This window comes from Podarcis liolepis, assembly GCF_965112155.1.
Source record: "Podarcis liolepis genome assembly, chromosome: 2".
Classification (NCBI taxonomy): Eukaryota; Metazoa; Chordata; class Lepidosauria; order Squamata; family Lacertidae; genus Podarcis; species Podarcis liolepis.
Window position 1 is genome coordinate 95,493,864 of NC_139555.1, and position 15,604 is coordinate 95,509,467.

At 45.4% G+C, this 15,604-nt stretch overlaps 1 long non-coding RNA gene across 1 annotated transcript; it reads right to left on the minus strand.

The window, feature by feature from the left end:
• Positions 1–255: 255 nt before the first annotated feature.
• Positions 256–13,865, minus strand: LOC310700348. Its single transcript, XR_014522576.1, has 5 exons — positions 13,535–13,865; positions 9,609–9,759; positions 5,265–7,364; positions 1,066–4,998; positions 256–927 (listed from the first exon to the last, which is right to left on the minus strand). It is a non-coding gene; the product is annotated as an uncharacterized lncRNA (long non-coding RNA).
• Between the last annotated feature and the right edge of the window lie 1,739 nt (positions 13,866–15,604).

A 15,604-nucleotide genomic window follows, 5' to 3' on the forward strand; every position in this document is an offset into this window, starting at 1 on the left:
TACTGAATGTATTCCTGTGGTAATTTCAGAGTAACCTGCTTCACAATCCCCCCCCCCCTTACCCACATGTAGCGTTCCAGTGACTTACTTCGATTTGCTCTGTTTTAATAGCATTCCGTATGCAAATGGAGGCTATTCCAGTAGAAGTGAAAATGATCTGGCTACCTCATTCTTCATTTTGCTGTTTTTATCTAGGTTTATTTGTCTTTATTTTCAGGTCCGTTCAGGTTTATTAATAGTCCACAGACCTGCATGTTCCAAAACAATTCTTTTTATTCCATACAGTGGAAACATAAGAATACAGAAAGGCTGACTGTAACAATGTGTTTTTCATTGATTTCAAAATGCTGATTAAAACCCCCAGCACCCGTTAGCAATTCTGTGAAAGTTCCTTACAGATATTACAGAGGTGAGAATATGAACTTTGCAAGTCAATGAGCGGGAAGGCTATCACATACTGTTCTGGAGAACTTCCTAGAAAGTACAGTGCTTCTACGGGTGCCCCGCTTGCTCACGGAAGCAGTGCTGGAATCAGCGCCGATTTCCGCCTAGATCTTGCAGCAGAGGCAGTGCGGCAGAGTGGAGTGATACACTTCCAGTTCCATGCTGCCCCTTGCAAGGGTGTTGCCTTTGCTGAATCTCCCCCTTCCCAACTCGCAGCAAGGCTTCTGGCAAAAATGGGTGGAATTTGCAGGCACTGGGCCCCCTGCAGAGTGAGTTAAGCATGCCAGATTGGAGACAAATAGGTCCAGAGGCTCCTATGGGGAAAGTAAGAAGGATTCACTCTCATCCCTAATCCATATTAGGCCAATACCTTTATTAGGCAACTAAAACTCCAAAAAGTCCATATTTGTATCATATTTCAAGAAGGAAAAGAGAGTGGGAATATGTCTCTTTCTTACCTTAAAACAATTTAGAGGTGGCCAACTAGTGTGTATTCTTTCTTGTATTTTTTTTTTAATACACCAGCCAGTTTAGCTTCTCAGCACTTGTTTGTGTTGGGAGGGCATGTCCTTCAACAGGCATTGCAAGGCATTCCTGTCCTGGATGTTGCCTGCAGAGTGCTGAAGAGCTCAGGTGTAGATACTTTTAAAAAATCAAAAATCAAAGGAAGCTTTTTTTGGAGTGTGTTTGTGTGGAATCCTGCACTGTTCTCCTTTAAGAATAACAAAACCACCCTAACTCTTGTGTGTTCCTCAGTCATCATTTAAAAAGCCTCACTTCTTGTTTTTGATTTTTTGTTTTTTTTAATAAACACATGAACCCAGATACAGGCGGAAAAACATACGGCTCCAGTGGACAGAAATGAAGACATGGCGGGAAAAACGCAAGACGTTGTGAGAGTCCTGATCTGATTTGAGGTGCTTAGCTGCCTTCTTCACATTTCGACTCAAAGAGGGATAAAATCACCATCCTTTTTTGATAGGCAGTAAAAGTTTGGAACAGGAGCAGATGGAGTAAGGGGCTCCAGGAGCTGGCACAAGGATTGAGCTCAGTATGCAGAAGAGAGAAAGGAGTTAGATAAGGGGAAAGAACAAAGAGTCCCAGAAGGAGAGAGAGAGAGAGAGAGAGAGAGAGAGAGAGAGAGAGAGAGAGATTGTTGACAGTGGCAGCATCTCAGACGGCAGACGCAATATGGACAATGAGAATCAAGTAGGAGTCTTGGCAAAAGTAACCAGAAGCTTTGCTGAGAGCACTTTTAGTAAAAGGGAACCAGCCATTGCTAGTTTGTGGTGAACAGGAAAAGACAAAGACAAAAAGAAAGAGCGAGGGGCATAGAATACAGGTGAGAAGGCAAGAAATGAGAAGAAGGGCAACTTAAGCCATTTAAAAGCACAAATTAAGTACTGATCACTTTGGTGCAACCCATACATAGGATTCTACTGGTTTTCAAAAGGTCTCGGGCAACCGGGCACTTCTGAAAGTGAGTCCTTGAACGCAAAGGCACACACTGACCCCAAATTGAACAAATGTTCTTGGCCACAGCAACTCAACAGTTCAGCTGAAATGGCACTGATTTGTGGACTTAACCCTACTGCCCCCTGTATGGGGTTGTAGCTAGTATCTGCAGAACAATGATACAAACACTAGGCTGCTATTCTGCATGTCAGTAAAGGGCAATTGCTGACAATTTCTGCAAAATGCAGAAGTTTAAAAGGTAGGTGTGTTTGTGTGAGAGAGAGAGATATTTTCTAGCTGGCAGGGACCAAGTAGCTACATTCAGAGGGTGCATTTCCTCAGCCCAGAGGCTCCAGCCTTCTCCTTGCCTTCTCCTAATGTAGTTGTGAATCTGCTCCAGCTGGGAGGAGGGAAAAAAGTGTCTGTAAAGCAGATCTGAGAACACATTGCACCCATTTGGGAGAGGGTGGGGTGCTTAGGAGTCAGCCTGTCTGACTCTTCTAGCCCTGAGAACAAACATAAAGAATTTTCATGGTTTGGGAAGAGACGACCACGACGCACTTCCTCACAAGAAAGGGCTTGGTGGGGGGACACATGACCGATGAATTTGTCACATGGATCATTATTCATAGTTCGTTTTTAGAGAATCTTTAAGGAAATAGCTTTTTATCATTTTCATTTCAATAGCGCTCTCACAAGAGCTCAGGAAAGATTGATTTGGACATGCCTGCCTGTTTAAGGGCAATAAATTTCATCCCTGCAGATTGAGCAGACTTCCTTAGCATTTATTTTTACAGGAATAAAGAGCGTGGGCTGTGGGGAGAATATTGCGCAGCTCATTGCCTTGTAGTGTGGCTTCGGGTGCAAAGCACCAGACACTCTACTGCTGACGCAGAAAGCCTCCGTGATGTTCCCCCCCCCAAGGGGGCAGAGTTTCTCACACAAGACCTATTTAAATGAAGGAGGGCTGCGCGGCATTAGCACTTGGTGGGTTGCCAGTGGTAATCTTAACAGAGTGGCACTTGCGTCCAAACTGAAATTACACACAGGCAGATGAGCAGACACATGGCTTCATCCAGCCCAGCAGAGGCTGTTCATGGTCTCACACAGGAGCCTTTCTCAGGCTTTTGAAATGAAGGGTGCTGGGGACCGGACCCGGAACCTGAATGCAAGCTAAGGACGCTCGCCTTTCTGCGTCCCATAATCAGTGGTGTAGCGTGGGTTGCCAGCACCCAGAGCCACGTGGAAGGGTTGGGTGGGAAGGAGGCAAAGAGAGTATGCATGTGCATTGAACCGCCTAACATCACCCAGGAGATAGCAGCTGCAGAGATAAGAAAAGAAGAGTCGTCCCATTGTCTGGAGAGGTCACTTCATGGTTTGCATGGAGAAGCCGTTTTCAACAGAGCCCAGAGACGGAAGTGCGCATCTGTATTGAGACAGAACCTGGTGTTGAAATTTTGCGCTCCTCACAAATTTGTGCCTGGGGCAACCACCCTTGTGCTCCCCCTACGCTACAAGGGCCAAACTAGGCTAGCCATCATTGGCTCTCTTGACATGTCTCCTTTCCCCCTTGAAAACTCTCATAAGCTGGCCCTCCACATACATGCACCTCTGGATCAGGGCTATGGAAGAAGGGCTTAATTCTTTCTCTTGACTCCAAGTCCCACCCCATAAAGCTGCTCTTCAAACCACACCATCACAGGAACAAGGGTTTGCAGCCACTGACTGGTGGTGCCTGCAAATCCCACTCCCTTTGCCAGGGTGGCTTGCATTCAAACTACATAGGCAAAGGCACAAGGGTTTTTTAAGGACCCTTGACTGGCCTACAAACTTCTGGCATGGAGCTGTGTCTTCACCTGCAGGTGGGTGTGGCCTAAGGAAAACTGCCACATTGGCCAAATTAGGACAGTCCTAAATTAGGCCTGCAGGCTGGTGGTTCCTCAACACTGCATTACACTGAGGCATTGTGGGAAATATAAAACGCTGGGTGGCTTGTAACCACCAGCTACAAATCACAGCATGGTGCCATTCTCTGCCATTGTGAATATTAGGAAGATTGCTGTCCCCACTCCATCCTGCAGACATTCAGGGGGGACTCACAAGATGGTATGGGCCCCCTCCAACCTAACTGGAGCATGTTCTCCTTTCTTGCTCTGTGTACTCTGCATAAGCTAGCCTTGTTGCACTCCCTTGGTTTTTTATACCTTTTGCACACTTAGGGCACTTTTGGGCATCCACAATTAAAAAGGACCACATTATCTAAAATAATAAACTAACTTGCTCATTAAAAAACAACAACAACCAGTGTCAAAAGCTTTATATAAATCAAGCAGGGAGTTGGACTCGATGACCTTTGGGATCCCTTCTAGCTCTACAACTCTATGATTCTATGAAGAACCGGTAAGATACAGAGAGGCCATGCTGGAGAGGAGTGATGAAGACCAAGTTGAGGAAGTCAGTAGTACTCTGATGGCAAGAGGTGAGTGGAGAGACCACTCTGAGGTGGGAGTTCTTTGCCTGGAGTATATAACAAAAGAACCCTCGAGGAAGAGGACATAAGTGAAAAGTTGCAGAAGGACCTGGGACTTCAAGTGCGTTAAAACAGAGAAGTAGCATCTTTCCCATCACCTTCGAGCCACCACCTGCTTTTGTCTAACAACAATCTCCGCTAATTGGGTAGTTAATCTAATTATCTAATTAGGCAGAATTGCTATTAGCAATTAAGGCTCAGCACTGTGCCTGAGCGCGGACGGCACCTTCCCTTCTGGGCCTTCAGAGGAGAAACAAGGCAGCGATACAACCCCATTCTTCTTCATTACTTTTTTGGATTTGTAAATGGAAACACCTGTAAACTGCACATGCATCCATGCAGTCTGCTTGAATGAAGTGGAAGCAGCCAATAGCGAAAGGGAAGAGTTTTCATTCAGAAGATCAACTGGAAATCTGCTGTCTATTAGCATCCTATGAATGGAAGCTTTCGTCCATCCCAGCTGCTTTCCAACACAGCCAGGGGAAGTGCACTGCAGCCTTTGCACAATGCGCCTAGTGCTGTATCAAAACCTGACTGAAAAGCACAAACCAATTGAAAACAGTGATGACCTGAGAAGAAGAAGAAGAAGAAGAAGAAGAAGAGGAGTTTGGATTTGATATCCCGCTTTATCACTACCCAAAGGAGTCTCAAAGCGGCTAACATTCTCCTTTCCCTTCCTCCCCCACAACAAACACTCTGTGAGGTGAGTGGGGCTGAGAGACCTCAAAGAAGTGTGACTAGCCCAAGGTCACCCAGCAGCTGCATGTGGAGGAGCAGGGAAGCGAACCCGGTTCACCAGATTACGAGACTACCGCTCTTAACCACTACACCACACCGGCTCTGAGAGTTTGTTGGACCTTGGCTGAGAGCCAGGGTGGCTGGCTGGAGTCCTGGGTGCATGGATTGTGTACTGTAAAAAAAGAAGAAAGAAAAAAAAGCCACACAAACCCCTCTGGTCGTGAGGAAAGGACCTCAGAAGACACACTATTACCCTAGACAAATTTCAAAGGCAACTGGAGGTATGACAGGCTTTTGTTGGAAGGAAGATCCAAAGCCCAGGCAGAAGCCATGGAGAGACCTTCTCCCTGATCCCAACTAAGGCTGTTTCTAGGGGAGATTAGGACACACAGGAGGCCTCTGAAGATGATCACAACAGGTGGGTAGGCTTAATGAGAAATGACAGTCCTTCCCAGGCCAGAGGTTCCCTGCCACTCAATCACAAGAGCAGCTTTTCTCTCCTAAATTGGGTTCTCCAAGTTCTAACAGAATGTATCTTTACTGTTCCCACATGTGCTTAGATTAAGGTATGGGGTTAAAACAAGGATGGGATTCAAATGTAAATGCCCAAGCGCATAGAACAGTAAGAGAACCACGCTGAATGTCACCTTCCATGTCAGAGTTTATGACATGTAAATGCTCCTGCAAGGCACTCTCGTTATCTGACATATCTTATTGGGGAGCTTATTAGGTGCAATTAAGCCTAAGTCAGACATATGCACTGTCAGGCCAGAGCCACCTTGGGAGCCCGGCAGCATCAATGTTTTAGAGAGCAGAGCTGCTGAAACTCTTAATTAGCCAGCCCATAAGACGAATCTAACCTTTCTCTAATTCCTGAATTTATAGCGAGGCCTGACTGGGCCCAAATTGTAATTAAAAATGGGTTTATGAAGTTAACTTCGGTGGCTCCAGGTAGATCCTGAAACTTTGCAAACAAAGCAGGTTTGGGGCTCTGGCAAGTGTGTGACGAAGGCAGAGGGGCTGGAGACTGACCCAGGAGAAGGGGCCAGGATTTATGGGGTTTGGGGCCACCTGCAAGGCAGGAGTCAGGGAGGGGGAAGGGGAAGGTTCTGAGTAGTCATCTGTGGGAGCACAGAATGTGTCGGAAGCAGAGGAAGACGTTGTTCAGTCAATTGGTTGAATTCCCGCCCTCCCCTGCCCTGCCGCATCCTAGAACCAGGAAGGACTTGAAGAGGGAAGCACAGTTGACAACTTCCATACAGGAGACGTCTCAGGTTGTGTATGCACATAACACCAGGTGAGGGTACATAAGCCTGGAGGCAGAGGGTGCAGCGCAGGGTGGCGGCTGGTCCCACTGTTGCTTCAACTGCTCTGCCAGGCACAAACCTGGAAAAGTTAATGCCGTCTCCATATAAGCTAGAAGCATGTGTGCTTGTGTACCCAGTGCATCTCAGGAGTTTGCTGTAAATGCGTGCTTTTGTCAATAAAAAATTAACTATCAGCTGTTTGCCTTACTTGGCTGGGTGTGCACAGGGCAGCAGACATGGTGATGCCCAGGCACAGAACGTTGCACAATGTGGTAGATGGGATGCAAAGGGTAGATGGGAAGGCTGAAGGTGAAGATGCAATGGCTGAAAAGAGATTATAGAATTGTAGAGTTGGATGGGACCCAAAGGGTCATCCAGCCCAACCACCACAGCGAAAGAATCCCTGACAGATGGTCATCCAGCTTCTGTTTTTAAAAAGAACAGTTTTGAAGCAGGAAAACCTGAGCTTGCCATTCATTCTCTTCACACTTTACTACAGAAGCTCTTGAGTCGTAGTGCTAACCACCGGAAGCATAACACAAACATGTGTCTGGAATAGGTGGCTGATAAGAGAACACGCCAGAGGAAATTTCTGACTGGCCGATGATCTTTGTAGCTTGTGGACTTTTGAGGAAATCATGCCTTGCTCCTTGGAGCAGTGAACACGGCCCTTAGGTTGTAACTGTGCCAAAGGTTTCCGTTTGCTTACACTTGCCCGCTGTTCCTTGTTATCCACGCACAGCATGCCTTGTGAGCTTTAAAGTCTGTAACTTTGCTTACAGTATGTACATATTTCCCTCTGTCCTGATTACCGTGCCATTTCTTCAGATGGGAAGGTGACTGGGCTTAATCAACTCCAGATTCCAGAACTGCAGTATAATGCTATTGTCCTAGGGAGAAAAAGAAGAAAACAGACGAATGGGCTTGGAAGTTAAGGGGGGTGCTGGAGAAATTGGCACCTTGGCCATAACTTGAGCAGGCCCTTAGCCTACAGTGGGCCCAGGAGCGATGTAAAAGCCTTTCTTTTTCTTCTCCTCACTTGCTTGACAACACTTCTGATATATATATATATATATATATATATATATATATATATATATATATGCATGCAGTATTATGCTGCAAAAATATTTTTGCAGTATTATATTTGGGCTTTGTCTATGTTCTCATCTTAAATCTCATATTAAGGTGTTTATTACCCTGTTGTGAATATTCCTGTCTGGCTGAAACTTGGCAAGCGCCCGCAGGCTTGGCACTGCACTTGTTAATACGAAAATTCAGTTAGACAAGCTGGAAAGGGATCTAGGAAGCGTGTGCCAAATCTTCAACTTCTGCAGCTTCTTCGGTCAGCTATGGAAAATAAGAGAAGAGGGATATTTCCCTGTGAGGAATGGGAAACAGCAGCAGGAGACATAAAAGAGGAGGGGTTGGAAATTAATAAAGCCAAACCGTGTTTCAGTTAAGCTGTGTGCATATGTGCTTTAAAGCATATCTTGAGCAAGGACATTCTAACCCAGTACTATTGGTATTAGTCTTGACCTGTAATAACACCCATCCTGCCCCCGCCAGCACAAGTTCTGCCAGACTTTTTAACACCTTGCATTTAGTCATCGCTGAATTTCCTTTGAAACGGGTAGCGATCTTCCTTTGCAAGGGGTGAACAGGAGCCTACAACCTCCCACATCATACCTCTTCCAGTCACTCGTGATGTACAGACAGAAGGCTGCTTTGCTGGAACTGGATCAGTGCTAGCTGGTACATTAAAGGGGGGAGGAATGCAGATGGAGTGATCTTTGGCTGTGGGAGATGCCTCTCGGAAGGCTAGCTGTGATCCAATGAGTCTTGCTGATTTCCATGGGTTAAACTAATCATTACAGTGTCAGTCATGCATCTGGCTGGCCAGTTATAAACAGAATGGCCAGTCACGCATTGCCAAAAAAGAGAATTTGCATCACCAAAAAGAGAGAGGATGAGTTGACACCAATTCACATACAATATGTGCAAATTTAGAAACCACTGCTGCAATTTAAATAGAAATACAAGATATAGCTCGCCGTAATAGAAAAGACACCAAATGAGTCGTGTGCTTGCTCAGTCTGGCGGTGGAGGGTTGCTAATAGCTGGTGGGCACCTCAAGGCTCCTGCTTTCTTTTTAGTGTTCCTGATTTTCAAACAGGACTTGATTATTATCAATCCTTAAACAATCAATCAATCCTTAAGCAGAAGAAACCTTCAAAATGGAAGGCTGTCCTCTAAAGTAGGACACACAGCCACCCTAATTATAAAAGCAGTGAGTAGATATATATATAAAAAAGCAGTGAGTAGATATGACTTCAATATCTAAAGGCAGCACGTTTAGAGGAGTGGAAATATACCCAGCCACTATTTTGTTTTGCTGGAGGATAATTTAGCAACTGCTGTCTGAGGCATGGCCCACCCCAGGGGTCAGCAACGTAAGTCCCATGGGCTGGAAGTGGCCCACAGAGGTCGTTTGACTGGCCCACGAGCCACCCCTGAACTGAGCTGCCTGCTCACGCGCTGTGCTAAACAAGCACAGCGCGGTGTGGGGACTCACTTCTGCGGTGCCGAAAATCGCATCTGCGCAGACACAGAAAATTTCATCTGCCCATGCGCAAACACCGAAAATTGTGGGCGTGAACTCTCATGCGCACGCACAATGCGGCCCACAGAGGGATCTCAGTGGAAATGATCTGCCCCAGACAAGAGAAACTTTGCTGACCCCTGGCCCACACCAATAAGATGAAGCAGAATACCAGGGGGTTCATCCTGCAAGCTGCTGCTGAAAGCATTTGCTGAAATTTAGAACTGCAAGTTTGGACACAGCTACTGACATTTCAAAACCGTTTTAGGAGAGTGCTTCGGTTCAGCAAGGAGCACTTTACATTGTGAGTAACATCAAAGTTTCATTGAGAGAGCTGAGCGAAGAGCCTCTGCGATTGTGTTCCTGTCTTGTTTTCAGCTGGCTGAACTGTGTGGTGGAGTCCCACAAGGCTCTACCTCGCTCCCCTTTAGTACTGTACTTTATCCAACATTTATTCTGTTTTAGCATTTTTGCTCCCAGGTATCATTGCTATGGAGATATTTCTCAGACCCATTTATCATTTCCCACTTACCCAGTTGCAGCAATCTATATGCTGTCTTGGTGTCGATCTACACTGAGAGCTTGACTGTCCTACAAATTGTTCAGAGCTCAAAGGCCAAGGTAGTTTTTCTTGGTTGCCAGCATCTGCTGGGAGAGGGAGGAGTCAGAGCTCTTTGTTGTTTCTGTGGATAATAATCAATAAGACCCATTAGTGAGACAACTACATACATCACTAAACTTTGACCTATGATCCCCAGAGCAGTCCCAAGGTACCTATTCATATACTGGCGACATCCAGCCTGCACTATTGCAAATCCAGTAAAAAAGAGATCACAAATTTGCATTACTGTGCCTTTAGCATCCACAGAACAGCACAGTCCAAAGTGTATGGGCTTGTACGCTTCTGAGTGCAAAAGATTCATATTTTAACTTATGGAAGTATAACTTAGGCCAAGTCTAAAAACAAGCCATAAAACGTAAGAATTGCCTTGTTGGGTCAGATCAAGGGTCACCTAGTCGGATATTCTATTTCCAGCAATGGCTTGTCAGATGCCTCTGAAGCCCCCAGGCCAAATTATGATGGCAATGGCTTGCCTCTTACTCGTCTCCGAACATGGAGTTCTTCTGTCAAATAGCCATCGAAAGACCACTTTCCCATAAACTTGTCTATAGCATTCCTTGCAACATAATCCTGTCCTCAGATTACTCCCTGCTGTTCAACACCTGCATTAAGATGCCAAATGATGACATCCAGACTCTTGGGATGAGATGTCATAAGTAAGCTGATGGTCTCTAGTATGCTAATGAAATAGACACAATGAGAGGTTCCTTTGGGTGTGGCAAGGTGAGAGCAGTAAAGCAAATCTTCCAGTCAAAAGATTAGATGTGCACAGAGGCTGTTGAACAACCTGGAAAAAATGAGCTCACTGAAGCTCTGTTTAATCAGCTGGCTTTATCAATTGTCAAAAACACTTTGCAACGACCCTGTTAATTATAGTTTGTTCACTGCTTCTGCATTTAAATGGGGGCTATGGCACACTGTGATTCTGTAAGAGTTCCTTTGGAGCATGACTCCTTCACAGGGCACTGCCTCCAAGCACACTTACAATTCTGTGAATGGAGAACTTCACCACATGCCCATATTACCGATAAAAAACATTTGGGGTGGAGGTGACTGCTGGTTGGCTTCGGTCCTGTGACACATACTAAGAATGCACTGCCGGGTGGAGTGAAATTGCCTCTAAACAATTAATTGGACATTCAGAAGAAGCAATTAAAATTACTGGTCTAGAAGGTAGTTTATGAAGGTAGTTCCTGAAGAATACCAAGCTTAGCAGCATACACTGGCTCAACTTCAAATTCAAGTTGAAGTGGTTTTATTTGAAATGTGTTCCATAACTGCTTATACTTCTATTATTAATACTATTAACAGTGATTGCTATTAATAATGGAAAAACTTCCCACTTGAATCATGAACCATTATTTGCTGGCAAAAAACAAATAAATCATCACTATAATGTCAGGTTTTGCATTTTAAGGCCTACAGCTGTCAGGAAACGGGCCATTACTCATCAAAATACAAAAATACATATAGGTTATTTAAAGTTGCTTAGAAATTTTAAGCTGGCCTCAGATAACAGGATAGTGGACTTTTTTTCCCATCATTCATCTTTCATTATTAATCATAGCTACCATTTTAAACAAGGGGGTGGCGCTGTGGGTTAAATCACAGAGCCTAGGACTTGCCGATCAGAAGGTCGGCAAATCCCCGCAATGGGGTGAGCTCCTGTTGCTCGGTCCCTGCTCCTGCCAACCTAGCAGTTTGAAAGCACGTCAAAGTGCAAGTAGATAAATAGGTACCACTCCAGCGGGAAGGTACACGGCATTTCCTTGCGCTGCTCTGATTCGCCAGAAGCAGCTTAGTCATGCTGGCCACATGACCCAGAAGCTGTACGCTGGCTCCCTCGGCCAATAAAGCGAGATGAGCGCCACAACCCCAGAGTCGGTCACGACTGGACCTAATGGTCAGGGGTCCCTTTACCTTTACAGTACCACCCCCTGTCTAAATGTCATGCTTATCATGTTTTCTAATCATTAAAAAAGTTTTCCTTAAACCCATGACTGTTGGATATCTGCCTAGGCTACATGTAGCTGTGTGTGGTAAACCTTGGCTGCCAGGTTTCTACTAGAATGGTATGAAGGCATGAGCTAGTGATGCCTAATTTTACCTGTCTGATGTTTTCCCTGAACATCTGACAATAACTCCGAGCCATCTTTCCTTAGCTTTCCCTCAGAATTGTGTGCTATGGTTTCTGGGAAACCTTTAATATATCTTGCTTTGGAGATAGTGATATGTATCAAGGAACAGTCTGTCACATTATTCTCTCCCCCCAACAAATGAAAATGATTTGAAGCAATCCAGCATATCTGGGGGTTGTTCTGACTCTGAGGGGGCCACAGGGTTTGACAGAAGCTATGCCAGCAGACACACAGATGTCACAACTGAAAACCCCATGGGGTGTAATTGTGGACAACAGAATGTGGTATGAGGAGGAGAGTGCAGATTGTACACTAGGCCACTCCGGACCACAGTCACACTCCTGTTGAGAACACAATTTTATACCAGCCCTGGACTGAGCTGAAGAAATTCCCTTCCATTGACTTCAATTGGGAGGGGGCGGGACATGACAGAGCATAAACATAAATCCTATTCAGAATAAGGGAATTTCCCTTAAAAAAAGGGAAACATTGACAGCTGTGGCATAAAATATGGTGCAATGCAGCACCCAATCATTCACAGGACACCATTGCCATTATATAAAGCCCACACTGAGAGCCTGTGACTCAGATAACAGGGCTGTGATACACACTCTCTGTCCCCGCTCCCTCACTTTTGAAATCCCAAGGGGGAACGGAATTAAGAAGAAAGGCTATTTTTTGCAAAGTGCTCCACCTCCAACAACGCACAGGAAAAGCTAGGACTCCTGAAGAAGAAGGGGTGTCAAGGCTGGCTCTGAGGGCAAATCCTTCTCCCAGTCCAATATGTCATCTGAATCCACAGCTTTCCCCCCTGAGGACGGGGAGTCAGAGAGGATGGGGAGTCAGAGAGGAGGAGGAGGAGGAGGAGGAGGAGGGTTTGGATTTGATATCCCACTTTATCACTACCTGAAGGAGTCTCAAAGCGGCTAACATTCTCCTTTCCCTTCCTCCCCCACAACAAACACACTGCGAAGTGAGTGAGGCTGAGAGACTTCAGAGAAGTGTGACTAGCCCAAGGTCACCCAGCAGCTGCATGTGGAGGAGCGGGGAAGCGAACCTGGTTCACCAGATTACGAGTCTACCGCTCTTAACCACTACTGGCTCTCTGCCTGCTTACTTACAACCAGTCCAGGAGCTGGGATCATTGCTTGTCAGCTTCCCCCTCCTTAGTCCTGATGTTCTCCTTAGAGAACTCAATAGGGAGGAGGATGGGGACAAAACTAGGATTAATTGGCTCTGCCTGTCATTGGTTCTGGCTTCACCTATTGTTCGTCTCCCTGCCTTCTGCTCTGTCAGTCTCAGTGAGCCTCAGGGCCCTTCTTTAGCAAAAAGACCTTTTCCTTTCTAGGTGGGCCTTGAACCTTTATCCCCGGAAAGCTTTCTCTCTCTCTCTGTGTGTGTGTGTATGCGCATGCACACGCACACACACACACACACACACACACACTTTGCAGAGCTCCTGGTCAGAGAATGACGTGAGTCCTATGTCATGTGGGATGCTCTTCCTTCCCTTTGTCCGTTGTGTTCCAAAACAATGGCTGTGAGCAACATAAGGCAGGCCCGGCTCAAGGCATTTTGGCACCTGAGGTGAACCACCAAATGGAGTCCTCACCACCACAGACCACCACCACCCCCTGGTTAGGGAAGAAGGGGTGAGTGAAGATCTACATCAGCAACAAGAGAGGAATAAAGATCTACATTTAGATCTGATGCCCCTGTGGACCTTGCTGCCTGAGGCAGTTGCATCACCAGGCCTCATGGGTAGGCCGGCCCTGACATAAGGGGATTTCAAACCCCTGCCCCCATATGCTTGGGGACCAGCTGTAGCAGCGTTGCTGCTGGCAGTGCCACTAGAGCTAATGGGGTGCCGTCATGTGATCTTGTGTGGTGGTGATGTAGGAAGGTTGTCCCTCCTAGCAGTGAATTCGTTAGCTGCCTCTGTGGGTGAGTGGCATTTGAACCTTCTTGCCAGTGCAGTTCCAACAATTGTAGCAATGTTTCCAGGGGCACTGGGGGAATGTCTACCTCCCTCCCCCAGTTTTTGTATTTTATGTTTGTCCTCTTCCTATTCCAGCTTAGCTTGCATTAGATGTGGCAGTTCCACCAGCATAGCAGTGGCATAATCTCCGACCCCAGCGTAATGAAAACATAGGATTGCTCTACCTGTTACTGGGATTGCTTTACATATAGGAAAACTAAATGCAATATATGTTCCTATATTCCACTTCCAAAATATTGGATTAGCCTCTACAAGTTCATGAATATAGTCACTTGTTTGTTTCCTACATGGAAGTTAATATAAATCGATGTAAAACCATCTAAAAACACACATAGTTTAAAATGAAATACAGCCACTTTCACTTGCCAAAGTTCCAGCAGAAATTCAGTGCAATGAATGCAGGCGTAAAAGCAAAGATAGGGTTTTAGGTTGCAATCCTAATCCTATGCACAGTCACATGAGAGTAAATCCCATTGGACACATACCGTACATGTCTGAGTAGATATGTATAGGATTGTGCGGCTAGTTGCAATTAACCTTAGCTAGATCAGGGCTTTTAATATTTGTTGCTAATTAAAAAGCACAATGATATTGATCTCTTCTAAAATTTCAGCGGCACATTATGTCATCTTAATAATGTTCCTATTTTCAGTCATTATTGTCCACATTTTAGACATGGGTAGCCAAGGCTGTGAAATTCTTGCTAGGAACATAGGAAGCTACTTTATACTGAGTCAGACCATTGGTCTATCTAGCTCAGTATTGTCTAAACTGAACGGCGGCAGCTCTCCAGGGTTCCAGGCAGCTCAACCTGGAGATGGCAAGGGTTGAATTTGAGACCTTCCGTATTCATTCATCCATTCATTTTATTTCTATGCTGCTTTTACATACCCACCCACCCCTCATACGCAAAGCAGCTCGCAACAAAGAAACAGGGATGCATTTCAAGCAGACATTACAAAAACAGCTTCATAATAACATAGCAAAACAATAACATAGCAAAAAAGTGATAACAAAGCTAAACAATAATAACAATGATTTCATAATAACAGAGCAAATATAACAACACACTGAAAAACCACATTCCAATACTGTAAGAAGATTACTTAAACAACACACAGCATCCAGTAGCAAAAATAACGGCGGAGCATCAGGCTTTCACCTTATATGCAAAGCAGATGTTCTGCCACCAAACTACTAGGGCCCTTCTGCAGCGTGAGACCAACCTATTAAGGAGATGACATGCCTGATATTTGCTTGCCTGAGGTTCCAATTTCCAGAGACTGGATTGCTTAGCAGCCTGCTCTCTTGCTTTTTTTTTATTGCTGGATATGCAGGGTCAGTCTTTGAAGAAAGGATCACAATCATTAAGGAGGGCTCTGTGATGCAAGATCTGAACGCACGAAAGGTAGAAGCAGCATAATATCGAGGGAACGTCTGCAGCTCAGTGGCAGAGCTTGTATGCAGAAGGTCCCTGTTTTGGGATGGGAAGAGAATCGGTTCTCCTGGGTTGGAGACAGTACTGAGCTCAGCGGACCAACGGTCTGACTCAGTATGAGGCAGCTTCCCACGCTCCTAATTGGTGTGATGCCCCTTCCCACTGCTATTTTTATGGAAGATCCCATTCATACTTTAAAAAAATAATTGTTATTCATTTTACAAAAGAAATCTCAGATTTAATACATTGATATTCCGAAATTAAACAAGATTCTTCTGAATTCTAGGACTTCCCTCCTCCCCTCCGTGGGTCCTTAGTATATCTAAGTCAA